General features: G+C 39.8%; 1 protein-coding gene across 19 annotated transcripts in view; it reads right to left on the bottom strand.

Annotated features, from left to right (window-relative positions):
* Positions 1–12,208, bottom strand: part of TMEM232 (transmembrane protein 232) — a 249,087-nt gene extending 236,879 nt beyond the window's left edge. For 12 of the 19 annotated variants that reach the window (XR_005356520.1, XR_005356519.1, XR_005356523.1 and 9 more), the window contains exons 1-3: positions 9,624–9,694; positions 7,822–7,902; positions 5,161–5,324 (exon numbers count right to left, since the gene is read on the bottom strand). The gene's annotated coding sequence lies outside the window, so the exon portion shown is untranslated. The other 7 variants (XM_038532155.1, XM_038532158.1, XM_038532156.1 and 4 more) reach the window with 7 other exon arrangements.
* Between the last annotated feature and the right edge of the window lie 254 nt (positions 12,209–12,462).

The following is a 12,462-nucleotide window of genomic DNA, read 5'->3' as shown; positions in this document are numbered from 1 at the left end:
TTGATACAAACTACTAATGTGATCAATGGTCTGTGAAGGAATTGTAAAAATGGATGCAATTGTCCATGGATTCTTTTATTGGGTTTATGTTCTATGCCAGTACTTTTTATTCATTTGCAACATTCAACATACAAGATGAAATAAAGAAAACTACACACACACACACACACACACACACACACACACACGGACTTACATATAAGCAAGAGATAAGAGAATATTTTAGACCATTTTATATTTAGCACTGTCAAACAATACTCACATTATTCATTGTAAGTGGTTGCCATTTAGGGAATTCAATTTGGTTCAGTTTTTACGAAAATAAAAGCGGTAATGATGTCTAAGCTTCCTGTGTTTGGAAGATAATTAAAATATGGTCTCTTCCTCAAGAAATTATAATCGAGGGGAAAAAATATGGGCCTATAAACCAACATTAACACATTCCAAGATGCTGAATTCCATGATAGGACTCCAGGTAATTTTAGGAGGGAAAAACTGCCCAAGAAAAATATGGGGTCAATATGATATTCTATAAATACATGCCAAGATCTAGAAAATAGTTCAATTTCTATTTAAATATGAATAAGATATGCTTTCCACCTGTCTTGTCTCTTTTCAAAAATATCTTATTTATTCATGAGAGACACACACAGGGAGAGAGGCAGAGACAAAGGCAGAGGGAGAAGCAGGCTCCATGCAGGGAGCCCGATGTGGGACTCGATCCCGGGTCTCCAGGATCACACCCTGGGCTGAAGGCAGCAGTAAGCTGAGCCACCCAGGCTGCCCCACCTGTCTGTCTCTTAACAGGATTCCCTATTTTAGCCCTGAGTAAAAAGAATGTAAATATATTTACTTAATGTGCAGTACTTAAAAATTGAAAGTACTTAACTAACAAACTATGAATTAATATGGTGGTCTTTAATTGTTCTTTTAGGAATGTAAAATAAGCATAAATCAAAATCTCCATTCCTGAAGGAGCAAAAGAATCCTGAGAGAAGAAACAGGAATCAAAGGAATAACGGAAAGGGGCCTGGGTGACTCAGTCGGTTAAGTGTCTAACTTCAGCTCAGGTCATGATCTCTGCTCCCTCTCAGTGGGGAGTCTGCTTGTCCCTCTACCACTCCCCCTGCTTGTGCACATTCTCTCTTTCAAATAAATAAAATCTTTTTAAAAAAAATAATGGAACAATGTCCCTGAAGGATGACAAATTTTGGATTGAGAGAGAAAAAAATAATAATAATAATATAAACAAGACTATGAAGAGTAAAAGCAAATGACTAATAAACATATAAAACATATAAAATGATGTTAAGCTTTCCAAATAGGGGAAATGACTGATTTGTGGCTCAATAAGATAGACTTGACCATTAGAAAACAAACACTGAACATATCAATATCCAGAAGACAGACTACAGAAATGTAAAAAGCTTCATGGTATAAAAATATCTGCATGAAAAAAAATTTTTTTAAGATTTATTTATTTGAGAGAGAGAGAGCATGGGCAAGAGGAGGGGTAAAAGAGAGGGAGAGAGAGAATCTCCAGTAGACTCCCTGCTGTGCTTGGAGCCTGATGCAGGACTCCATCTTACAACCCTGAGATCATGATCTGAGCCAAGAGCTGGGTGCTCAACCAGCTGAACCACCCAGGCACCCTTGCATGCAAACATTTCTGCTGAAAATTACATTGTTGAATTTTCTAAGGTGATATCTGCTGAAAACCTTAGTTCTGAACCTGATGAAAGAGTTCTGTACTGCTGCTATGTTCTGGAAGAAATTAACCATTGCTGGGGAAAGGAAGGTGGCAGGTGTTAAGGACGCTAAGCACTGGGGTTGGCAGTTCTTAGGGTACTAACATAGGATGAACTTGGCAGTAATTAGAAAGCCTCAATGTCCACAGTATTTGAAGGATATACATGATTTGTCTATGCATCACTAAGCAAGCAAAGAAGTCTGAATAGCCAGAGAAGTAGTTGAGTGACCTAGGAGCTAAATGACCACTGTACCAGGTGCTCGCTGAAGCCATTATAGCAACCTGTACTGGAGGAAAACTGTCAAGTTCATTCTTCTCAACAACTGCTTTCTGTATCCTCTCCTGGACTTCTTGTAAAAAGTAATGTTTTCAGTGTTTGTTCAATATTTCTTTCCACTCCTGATACAATGTAACATTAGTGATAAACACACGTTGCCATAAAATTTTATATCCTGTAAATATAAGTATAAACTTGTCTTAACTGTGGACTTGCTGATACAGAGATCCAAGAATTCAAGAGGATCTGAATGAGTTCAGTCTTAGTGATTCCATTAATATTATTTACCAGTTTATCTGTGTACATATATTTCCAATTCTCTTGAGTAAATGCAAGGAATAAAAATACTGGACCATGTGGTAACTCCACATGGTTTAACCATTTGAGGAACTACCAGATTGTTTTCCAAAGTGCTGCACTATTTTACATTCTCACCAGGAGTGTGTCAGGAGTCTAATTTCTCCACATACTCACCAACACTTGTGTTTTTATTATTACTTTTTAAGTTCAATTATTTACATTATCTCTATAACAACCAGTGTCGGCTCAAACTCATAATCCCAAGATCAACAGTCACATGCTCCTCTGACTGAGCCAGCGAGGTACCCTCAAACTTGTCTTTTTAATTACAAATATCCAGTTTTTTTTTCAAATATCCACTTATGAAAATGTTTTATTTGAATTTTCCTGATGGCTAATGATATTGAACATTTTCTCATGTGCTGACTAGCCATTTGTATGTCTCCTTTAAAGAAATGTCTATTCAGATCCTTCGCCCATTTTTAATTGGGTTGTCTCTTTTTAACATTTTTATTAATTTATAAAATTGCAATTGTTTCTTATATCTTCTAGATACAAATCCTTTATCAAATGTATGATTCCCCAAAATTATCTCCCATTCTGTAGGTTGCCTTTTCACTTTGTTGATGGTGTCCTTTGAAGCACTAGGGCTTATAATTTTGATGACACATCAGCTATTTTTGCTTTGATTGTATGTGCTTTTGTTATAGCCAAAAGATCATTTCCTAAATCAGGGTCACAAAGATTTATACCTTTGTTTTCTTCTAAAGGTTTTTCTTAACTCTTATATTTACATCTTTGATCTATTTGAGTTAATTTCTGTATGTAGGTAAGATAAGAGTTCCAACTTCATTCTCTTGCATGTGATTTTTGTATAGTAGTCTTTATGCTGCAACCTTGCTGAACTTTTTATTAGACTTAATCATTTGTTAATGAATTAACACTTCTATATACACCATCATGATGTCTACAAATATAGTTTTACATTAAAAAAATAATCTAGTTGTTTTAATGGAAATACAAGCAAAAATAAAGAGTACAGTTTTTAGTTTAGAATAATAATTCCCAAATACATTTTGTGGAACACAGGTTCTTGGGATGCAATTACCTCCTAAAAGCTTTTTGTTGCGAAAGAAGTTTGGGAAATACTGCACTAAACAAAATTAAATTAGGTTTGCACACCCTCTCTAGGAGTGGTTATTATGTCCCTGTGCACTGCAAATCTCTCTGAGCAAGCAGTATAATGTATAATTTTTCCTACACTTGACCAGGAGAAACCTTTAGAACACTATCTCCTAGAGTCATGTGCGTGACACATTTTGTGAAATTCTAACGGACAGCACTAAACTATTTACTAAGCACTTGTGACCATGCCCTTTACTAGAAGCTCTGGATGGACAATGAACTTCAAGAGAGTAACACTTAACAAAATAACCATGGTAGCGAATGCTTCTGATAATGAATCAGATGTTCAATAAGAAAAGAGCATTAGTCACTAAGATCATAAAGGTTCATACAGAATAGTTCTTACTGAAATAAAAATCTGGTACCTTAAATCTAAATATTTATGTGAGGAGGCAAAACAAAAATATTTACACGTTGGAGAGATACGTTTCAGCTCTTAAAATGTCTCCAGCAAGCTAGCTGAGTGCTTGGCAGTTCATCTGCAACCTGGCATAAACCCAAAATTTAAAAGAAAAAAAAGAGTTTTTAACACTCAGCGCTAGTGGTATTTTTTTAAGCTCTGATTAAAATGGTGTTGGAAAGGTATACTTTAAAAGACAGTTTCTGAGAACCAGATAATATTAAAATTATATTAAGCCTTTGGGTAGGTAACATGAGTACAGAATGCAAGATTTAGGCTATAATCTTAAAGGTCAAAAGAGAATTTGATTGGGGGCACCTGGGTGGCTCAGTCACTTGAGCTTCTGACTCTTGGTTTCCGCTCAGGTCATGATCTAGGGCCGTGAGGTCTGGCGATTGCCAGCAGGGGTGGTGGCCAGAGGGGCCATTGGCCTCCTGTGCTCACTGGGGAACCCATTCCGAGATTCTCCTCCTCTGCCCCTCCCCTCACTCACACATCCCCCTTCTCTCTCTCTCTCTCTCAAATAAATCAATAAATCTTTCTTAAAAATAATAATTTGATCAAAGACCACCAAAAAGATAGAGTCCATTAAGACATATTGTTGAGATAAGGTAAATAAGGTGATCCTACCACCATCACTTTACCCCACACATACATGTAGATTTTTCCTAATCAGTAGCTTACACTTTTTTCTCAAGATTACCTTTAAAAAATCTTTTTATTCCACATCCTCAAGGTACACCCCATCTCACCCCCCCCCCCCCCATACACACAGAGTCACACACTTCCCCAAACTTTTGAAATTTCTCTTTTGAAGTACAAGAGTCTGCATACCAAAAAAGGCAGGGGGTGGGGAGGGGAGAGGCGAGGCCAGAGGTGGGGATAATTTCACCAAGAACAGAAAGACTTGGAAGGCCATCCAGCAAGGCAAGGAGGGCTCTGAATTAAAGGTTGCGAGGAGGACAAGCGAATCCAGCCCAGAGAAAATAACAAGCGTCTCCCTCACTAATGGCAAAAATTAAGTCATCACACCCCCTCTGGTCTCCCCAGCCAGGAGGCCACGGCCCTTTCCACTGCCTTGGGGCTGATTCCTGCCCCCGGGGGCTCCCAGCCAGACTCCCTGGAGGTGGGGGCCGGGGTAGCAGAGGATCCTGCCAACAGCCGAGCTATGCAGTCCTCCAGGAGGCTCCCAAATGCGGCCTTGGTGGGGATGTGGCTGCCCGGGGCCTCAGATCCAAGGGGACTCACCCAGGTTCTCAAGGGTGCAGCCTGGAGGCTGGTTGCTAAGGACGCTGTGTGAGTCACTCTCAGAGTCGGAAGGTTGCTCCGTGAGCCCCAGGGCTTGGCCAATCAGGACCCTTGAATCCAAGTCCACGTTCTCTCCCCTCCTTCATTACGTTTGTGTTCAGCTTCTGAGGAATAGATGCGATGATGTGTGAAAGGCCTTTATTAGCTTTAAAATGCAATCACAAAGCGTGCAGTTAGGATTCACTGTAAACACTGCCCTTGCTTTGCTATGCAGCCAGGAGCTCCAGCAAGAAGAGGCCTGGGGGTGCGTTAGTGGCTCCTCAACCTCTAAAGGCTTCCTCCAAAACCTTGCCTGCCCCCACCTCCATCTAAAGTTTAAAAATAAAGACAACATGATTTTACACGATTGCTATATAGGGGAGTTATGTCTTCTCATCAAATTGCTGTCTCTAAGCTCCTTTGACATAGGCCATCTACACCTGCCAATGTCCTCTGCATTTAGGAGAGTGGGTAAACAAAGATGTTCTGTATGTTCTAAGCACAAGAGGGCAAATTTAAACACAAAAGAATGCCTCCTTTAAAAAAATAGGATCCAATAAAATTAATTTAAATCCTTATAATATTCCTATCTACCATTGGGCGAGGAACTTCAAATAGTCTATGAATGTTCGCAAATATTTCAATGGAAACACATGGAAAAATAGAAACAATATGGAAGAGCAATTCTGATTAAATTCAAAGCTAATGTGCAGGTATTATCCTGGTGAAATAACTGCTTTAAAAATTTGAGAACTTCAAAAGAGAATTTAACTAATGGAAATGTGAAATACATCCATCTTGAATTATTTCTGTTCATAATAAGCACCAAATAAGTCTTCCCATTTTTTTCAGTACATTTTGATATTTAAAACAGAAATTATTGGCCCAAAGCCACAGAACGTATAACACCAAGAGTGAACTTTATTTATTTATTTTTAAAGATTTTATTTATTTATTAATGAGACACACACAGAGAGAGAGAGAGAGAGAGAGAGAGGCAGAGACACAGGCAGAGGGAGAAGTAGGCTCCATGCAGGGAACCTGACCTGGGACTCTATCCTTGGTCTTTAGGATCATGCCAGGGGCCAAAGGCAGTGCTAAACTGCTGAGCCACCCGGGCTGCCCAAGAGTGAACTTTAATATAAACTACAGACTCTGGGTGATTATGATGTGTTAGTGGAAGTCCATCAACTGTAACAAATTCTGGTTGAGGATGTTGATAATGAGGCTATGCATGTGTGGGGCTAGGGAGTGTATGGGAGATCTCTGTACCTTCCTTTTAATTTTGCTATGAACCTAAAACTGTTCTAAAAATAATAATACTCTTTAAAAAAAATAGCTAATTCTAAAAATTGATAAAATTTAAAAAAGCAGAAATTACAATATCAGATCCCAGGTTTTTCTGAAACACATTCTTCCTAGATCAGTAAGTTGAGAGTAAGAATAAAAGTGAAAGTGATGAACACTATAAAAGATATATCTTAGAAAGCAAATCTTAGAGTGCCAACCCACTTAGAATGAGTTCCAAAAAGAGAGAACAAAGATATAAATAATAATAAAGAATAGCTGGGGGAAAACCTCTTTGATCAAAAAAATACATATATTTGAGACAGAAAATCAAGAGTGCTTACCCTATTCCAGCCATAGCAACATTTTTGTAGATATGTGACAAGGAAACAAAAGCAACATAAACTGTTGGGACTTCATCAAAATAAAAATCTGCACAGCAAAGGAAACAATCAATAAAACTAAAAGACAACCTGCTGAATGGGATAAGATATATCCAAATGACATATCCAATAAAGGGTTAGTATCAAAACATTCAAAAAACAAACAATCCAATTAAAAATGACAAAAGATATGAACAGGCATTTCTCCAAAGACAGACATCTGGATGACCAACAGACACATGAAAAGATGCTCAACATCATTCATCATCAAGGAAATGCAAATCAAAACCACCGTGAGATATCACCTCAACACCTGTCAGAGTGGCTAAAATCAAGAACATAAGAAATAAGTAGCGTTGGCAAGGATGGGGAGAAAAAGCAACCCTTGTGCACTATCAGTGGGAACACAAATTGGTACAGCCAATGTGGGAAACAGTATGGAGTTTCCTCAAACTATCAAGCATTACATTACCCTATGATCCAGTAATTCCACTACTGGTTATATTTACCCAAAGAATATACAAACACCAATTTGAAAAGATATATGTATATATGTACTCCTGTTTATTGCAGCAGTATTTACAACAGCCCAAATATGGAAGTAGACCAAGTGTCCATCAATAAATGGATGGACAAAGAAGGTGTGATACGTATATCATTATTTTTATATAATGGAATATTACTCAGCCATAAAAAAGAATGACATCTTGCCAGATGCAACAATATAGATGGATCTAGAGCCCATAATGTAGTGAAATTTGCCAGTCAGAGAAAGACAAATACCAAGTGATTTTACTCATACATGGCATTTAAGAAACAAAACAAATAAACAAAGGAGAAAAGAGACAAAAAAAAATAGTAGACTCTTAAATAATAGAGAATAAACTGATGGTTACCAGAGGGGAGGTGGATGGGGGGATGGGTGCAATAAGAAAAAAAAAGGAGTGCTTACCATATTCCTAATAAAATTAATATGGAAAGACTGCGTACTCAAACATAGCTTGGTGGATTTTTTTTTTCTATTTCCTGAGATCTAGGAAAAATACGAGAAGCATTAAAAATACAAACTGTTAAATGGATTATTCACGATAAAATTTTGAATTAAAAACTCTTCAAATTTAAAAATCAGTTGATTCTGCAGAGCATGCATAGTTAGTCATGAATTCTACAGGGAAGACAGCTAAAGGGCATGTTTATATAAGGGAGAATCCACAAATTCTTCTCCTACTCCTCCTACACTTTAAGGTGAAACTACTAAAACACTCAAAGAAGACATCACTTAGACATTAACCAAAAATGCAAAAGTTGTGACCAGAAAGAACTGACATTGAGCTCTGAGACCAGATATACTAAATGATTAATGTTCCTTTGGTCACAAAATGAAACGACAAAAAAATTTTAAAGAGATATGTTTATAGCTTTTGTAATCCAAATAAAAATACAGAAGTGTGAGAAAAAAGTGGGGACAGTTCTCAATTTTCATAAAGAATTATAAAACAAAGATATTACACTATTGTTAGGAGGAGGAATTCAGTTAGATTTTCAATTCATACCATACACTAAAAGATGGATCTCAAAAAATACAAGTATTTAACATGTTTTTGGAAGCGAACACTTGGTGGCATAAATATAGACCTCAGCAAATAGAAAAGCATGCATCACAAAAGGAAATATTTCATAGAATATTTAAAAAAGAGTCTAACCTCTTAGAGTTACCATATAAATTTATGTGAGTACGCCTCAAATCCAAAGCATGCGTTTTTGTGTTTTAAAAGAATGGGAGTACGGTGCATGGAGCCTGCTTCTCCCTCTGCCTGTGTCTCTGCCTCTCTCTCTCTCTCTCTGTGACTATCATAAAAAAAAAAAAATTTAAAAGAATGGGAGTAAAGAATGAAATGTGTTTTTAAAGTTCATTTGGAAGAATAATGGGAATTAGTCAAGAAAATTATGAAAAGAGAAGCAAGGATACAAGGGTATGGCTTACTACATATTATAACTTATAGTGAAAACTTTTTCTTGGTCCACATAAATATTTGAAATAAATATTTTCATTATCTTCAAATTCCATCCTTGAGAAAATATACAGCTGCATCATAGTACCTAACAAAGGGACTTGTCCATAGTAGCGCTTAAGAATATTGCCAGGTGAATTCCTACATAAAAATGCAGATGATTTTGTTTGGCCTGGTGAGCTAAATTCATTCCATGTATGAATTTCTGAGTAAAATATCAGTATGAATGAATGATCTGCTTCTTTTGTACTTTTGTTTAGCAGGTCGAATCATTTTGTGCCGATTCTTGAAGTCCATCAAAATAATCTGCTATTCTTCATTTGTATTTCAACTTAAATCTAACTGAATAGCAACTGGACTTTTAAAAATACTAAACTATTTCGTGATTATAAATATTTCCATCATATGATTCTTTCCAATGCAATCTAATCAATCCTTCAAACCTATTTACTAAGGGAAAAAGTAAAAAAAAAAAAAAAAAAAATCCATGTCTTTCTATGAATAATATAAATTTTGCGAAGTTTTTCCTGATCTTTAATTTTTGATGCTTTCAACATCCTCTAACCATTCATTGCTGTGTAGTAGTTTAATAACTGTAGTTCTTTGAAAACATGAACATGAGTTGTTCGATCATCCATCCTGCAGAAGATGGAGCCAGATTCTTTCCACTGGAGTATGGAGCTGGGTTTAGTAACTCACTTCTAGAGACCTGAATGTAAGGGGAGTAAGGAGGTGGACTTACATCACAAAGACAATGTAGAATCCTCTTTGCTGTGTCTCACACCATGTGCCCAGGGAGGATGAGCCAGAGATCTGTGGAGAGAGGGGCCTGGGTCTCCGGATTTGGGCCCAGGTCGATAGGCAGGGCTTTGAGAGCAAGCCCTGGAGTCAGGCTCTGCGCTGGGCGTGGAGCCCGCTTAAGATCCACCCCCTGCTCCTCTGCCCGCCTCCCCACAACCTCCCCTCCTAAGCTAAAAACAAACAAACAAACAAACAAACAAACAAACAAACAAACCACAGTCCTATGGGGAGCTCCACGTGGCAAGGAACTAAGACTTCCTGACAGCAAACCAGCAATAAAGGGAGGCACTCTCTCCACCGTTAGCTGAGGGAGATATCTTGGAAGTGAATCCTCCGGCCCAGTCAAACCCAGTTAGGCCTGAAATAGCTGCACCTCCAAGTCTGGACAGCAGCTTCCTGAGCCCTGGGCCCTTCAGGGATGCCTGATCCTGCGAGGGTAGCACACCCCACATATGCCGTATTCTTAGGATGAAGTTTCATATATAAGTTAGGTGCAGCAAGAGATTAGCAGCAATAATTAATAATAAAATCAAACAATTATGACAACAGGCCATAATAAAAGCTTTGTGAATGTGGACTCTCTCAAAATATCCTACTGTCCGGTACCCACCCTTCTTGTTGTGAAGATGCGAGATGAGAAAATGCCCTGATGCTGCCATCCAGTGAGACAAGGGACACAGGCCTTGTGACAGCGTCAGGCTCCTGCTGCTCTTTTGACTGCACTTTGGGAGGGCCACCTGCTTCCTGCCTGCAGTTTGCTGTGGGAGACTGAAAAGCCCAGGAAACCGAAAACCTGGGAAAGAAAAACAACACTGTTTTGCTGTGTCTCGCCCAATTTTATTAAATATATACGTGTCATTATTTGACGTTGCCTTATATGTTTGTTTCATCATTTGACATGATATCGTTATCTGTTATCTCCCAACTGGAACGTGAGTTCCAACGATGCAAAGGCTTTGGCTTATTATTCTAAACCTCATTGCTCAGAACGGTAACTGTACACAGAATAGGTGCCCAATAAATACACTTTGCTTAAAAAAAACAGATGGATGAATCATTTTAATAATTAATGGATGACTAATATTTAGTATCCTGACAATTTTTCTTGCTATGAGCAGTTATATCATGAACATGTGCACAAGTAAACATATAGTAAACCCTATTTTTGTTTCCTAAGATTGAAGAGTCAAAAGAGCATCATTTTCATGGCTTTTTAGACTATTGCCAAACAGCCCTCCAAGAAAGAGTTGTTATATTTTATGCCACTCCATGAGTCACAGCTACTTTCTTCTCACATTGCATGAAAAGGTGTATTTTCCCTTTTACACATTGTCCTTTAAATGGGGGAAAGATAGTCATTAACCTTTCCTTTCCTCAATCACTGGAGGGCAGACATTTCTTCATAGAACTATTATGCACTTGTGTTTCTTTCTTTATGACTTGCCTCTTCATGTTCTTTGCTTGTATTTCTACCGATACACCCTTACTCGTGACTAAGAGCTTTTCTTCAATAATGTGACTTATTGTTTTTATCGTGTTAAACGTAATCTTCCCCAGTTTGTGGTTTTTCTTTCAACGGTGGTTACAATGTTTTTCCTTTTTTAATTTGCAGAGAGAATTTTATATGCTCAACTTGATTAGTCCTTCCCTATGTGGTTTTGGACCTTGCTGTCATTCTTAGAAAGTTTGTCAATTGACTGAAAAATAATCACCTACTATTTTCTCCCAATATTAAATCTTTCCAAAAATAAAGGAAAAAAAATATATATCGCAGCTGGAATTTCTGCGGGGTGAGCTGTGAAGGGGGCTGTTCTTGCTCCCTCCCCTCAACAGGCTGCCCAGCTCTCCTTCTACTACTGTATCCTTTCTTCATTGATATGGGATGTGAAATTGTGAAATGTTATTTTTATTAGAAGTGCGCGCGCACACACACACACAGCTGCCTTTTCCTCCTTCTCCTTTTAAAAGTTTTGGACCTGGGCCTGTGGCATCTTTAATTCAATCGTTTGTAAGGAACAGAGATATACTTTGCCTCACCAGGGGGCACAACTGGTTAGAAGTTAGTCGCCCAGTAGATCGGTCTGGGCTCCTGCGCTCCTGGGCAGCCCTAGGGCCTCGCCCAAGAGCCAGGCCGCCTAGCAGCCCAGGCGGTGGAGGCACCACCTGCAGGAAAGGGTGGCGTCGGGGTAGTGGGGGGCTCCGCTCACAGGGCCTCCCAGTTGTCCCCCGCGAGCCTCAATTTTCAACAGGATCATTGGGCTTTACATACACGGACTGATTTAGATGCACCCGGAAAAAAAGAAAGAAACCCGTTTGCAACTGTATTGTGGCCTTCGGGAAGCAACATGCTCGACTCCCCCCGTCCGGCGAGCAGTTTGTGCCGGGAGAGCCGACGGGGAAGGGGTTCCCTCCACCTAGGCCTCGACGGCCCCCCTACGGGCAGGACGCGGGGCGGGGCTGCACCGAGGCCAACAGCCCGCAACGCTAACGCCTGCGCGCTCCTGCACGCCCCCTGCAAGCTCCCAGCGAGCCAGCTGCGCACCCCCTGGGCGCTCCCTGAGCTCCCAGCGAACTCCCCGCCCGCCCCCTGCACGCCCCCTGAGAGCTCCATGCACGCCCCTCGCGCGCCCCCTGCACGCCCCCTGCGAACTCCCCGCGCGCCCCCCGCACGCCCCCTGCGCGCTCCCTGAGAGCCCCCTGCGCGCTCCCTGCACGCCCCCTGAGAGCTCCCTGCACGCCCCTCGCGCGCCCCCCGCACGCCCCCTGCGCGCTCCCTGAGA

The sequence above is a fragment of the Canis lupus genome, chromosome 3 (assembly GCF_011100685.1).
Source record: "Canis lupus familiaris isolate Mischka breed German Shepherd chromosome 3, alternate assembly UU_Cfam_GSD_1.0, whole genome shotgun sequence".
NCBI lineage: Eukaryota > Metazoa > Chordata > Mammalia > Carnivora > Canidae > Canis > Canis lupus.
Note: the sequence above shows the minus strand (reverse complement) of the source record. Positions and strands in the feature narration are given on the sequence as shown.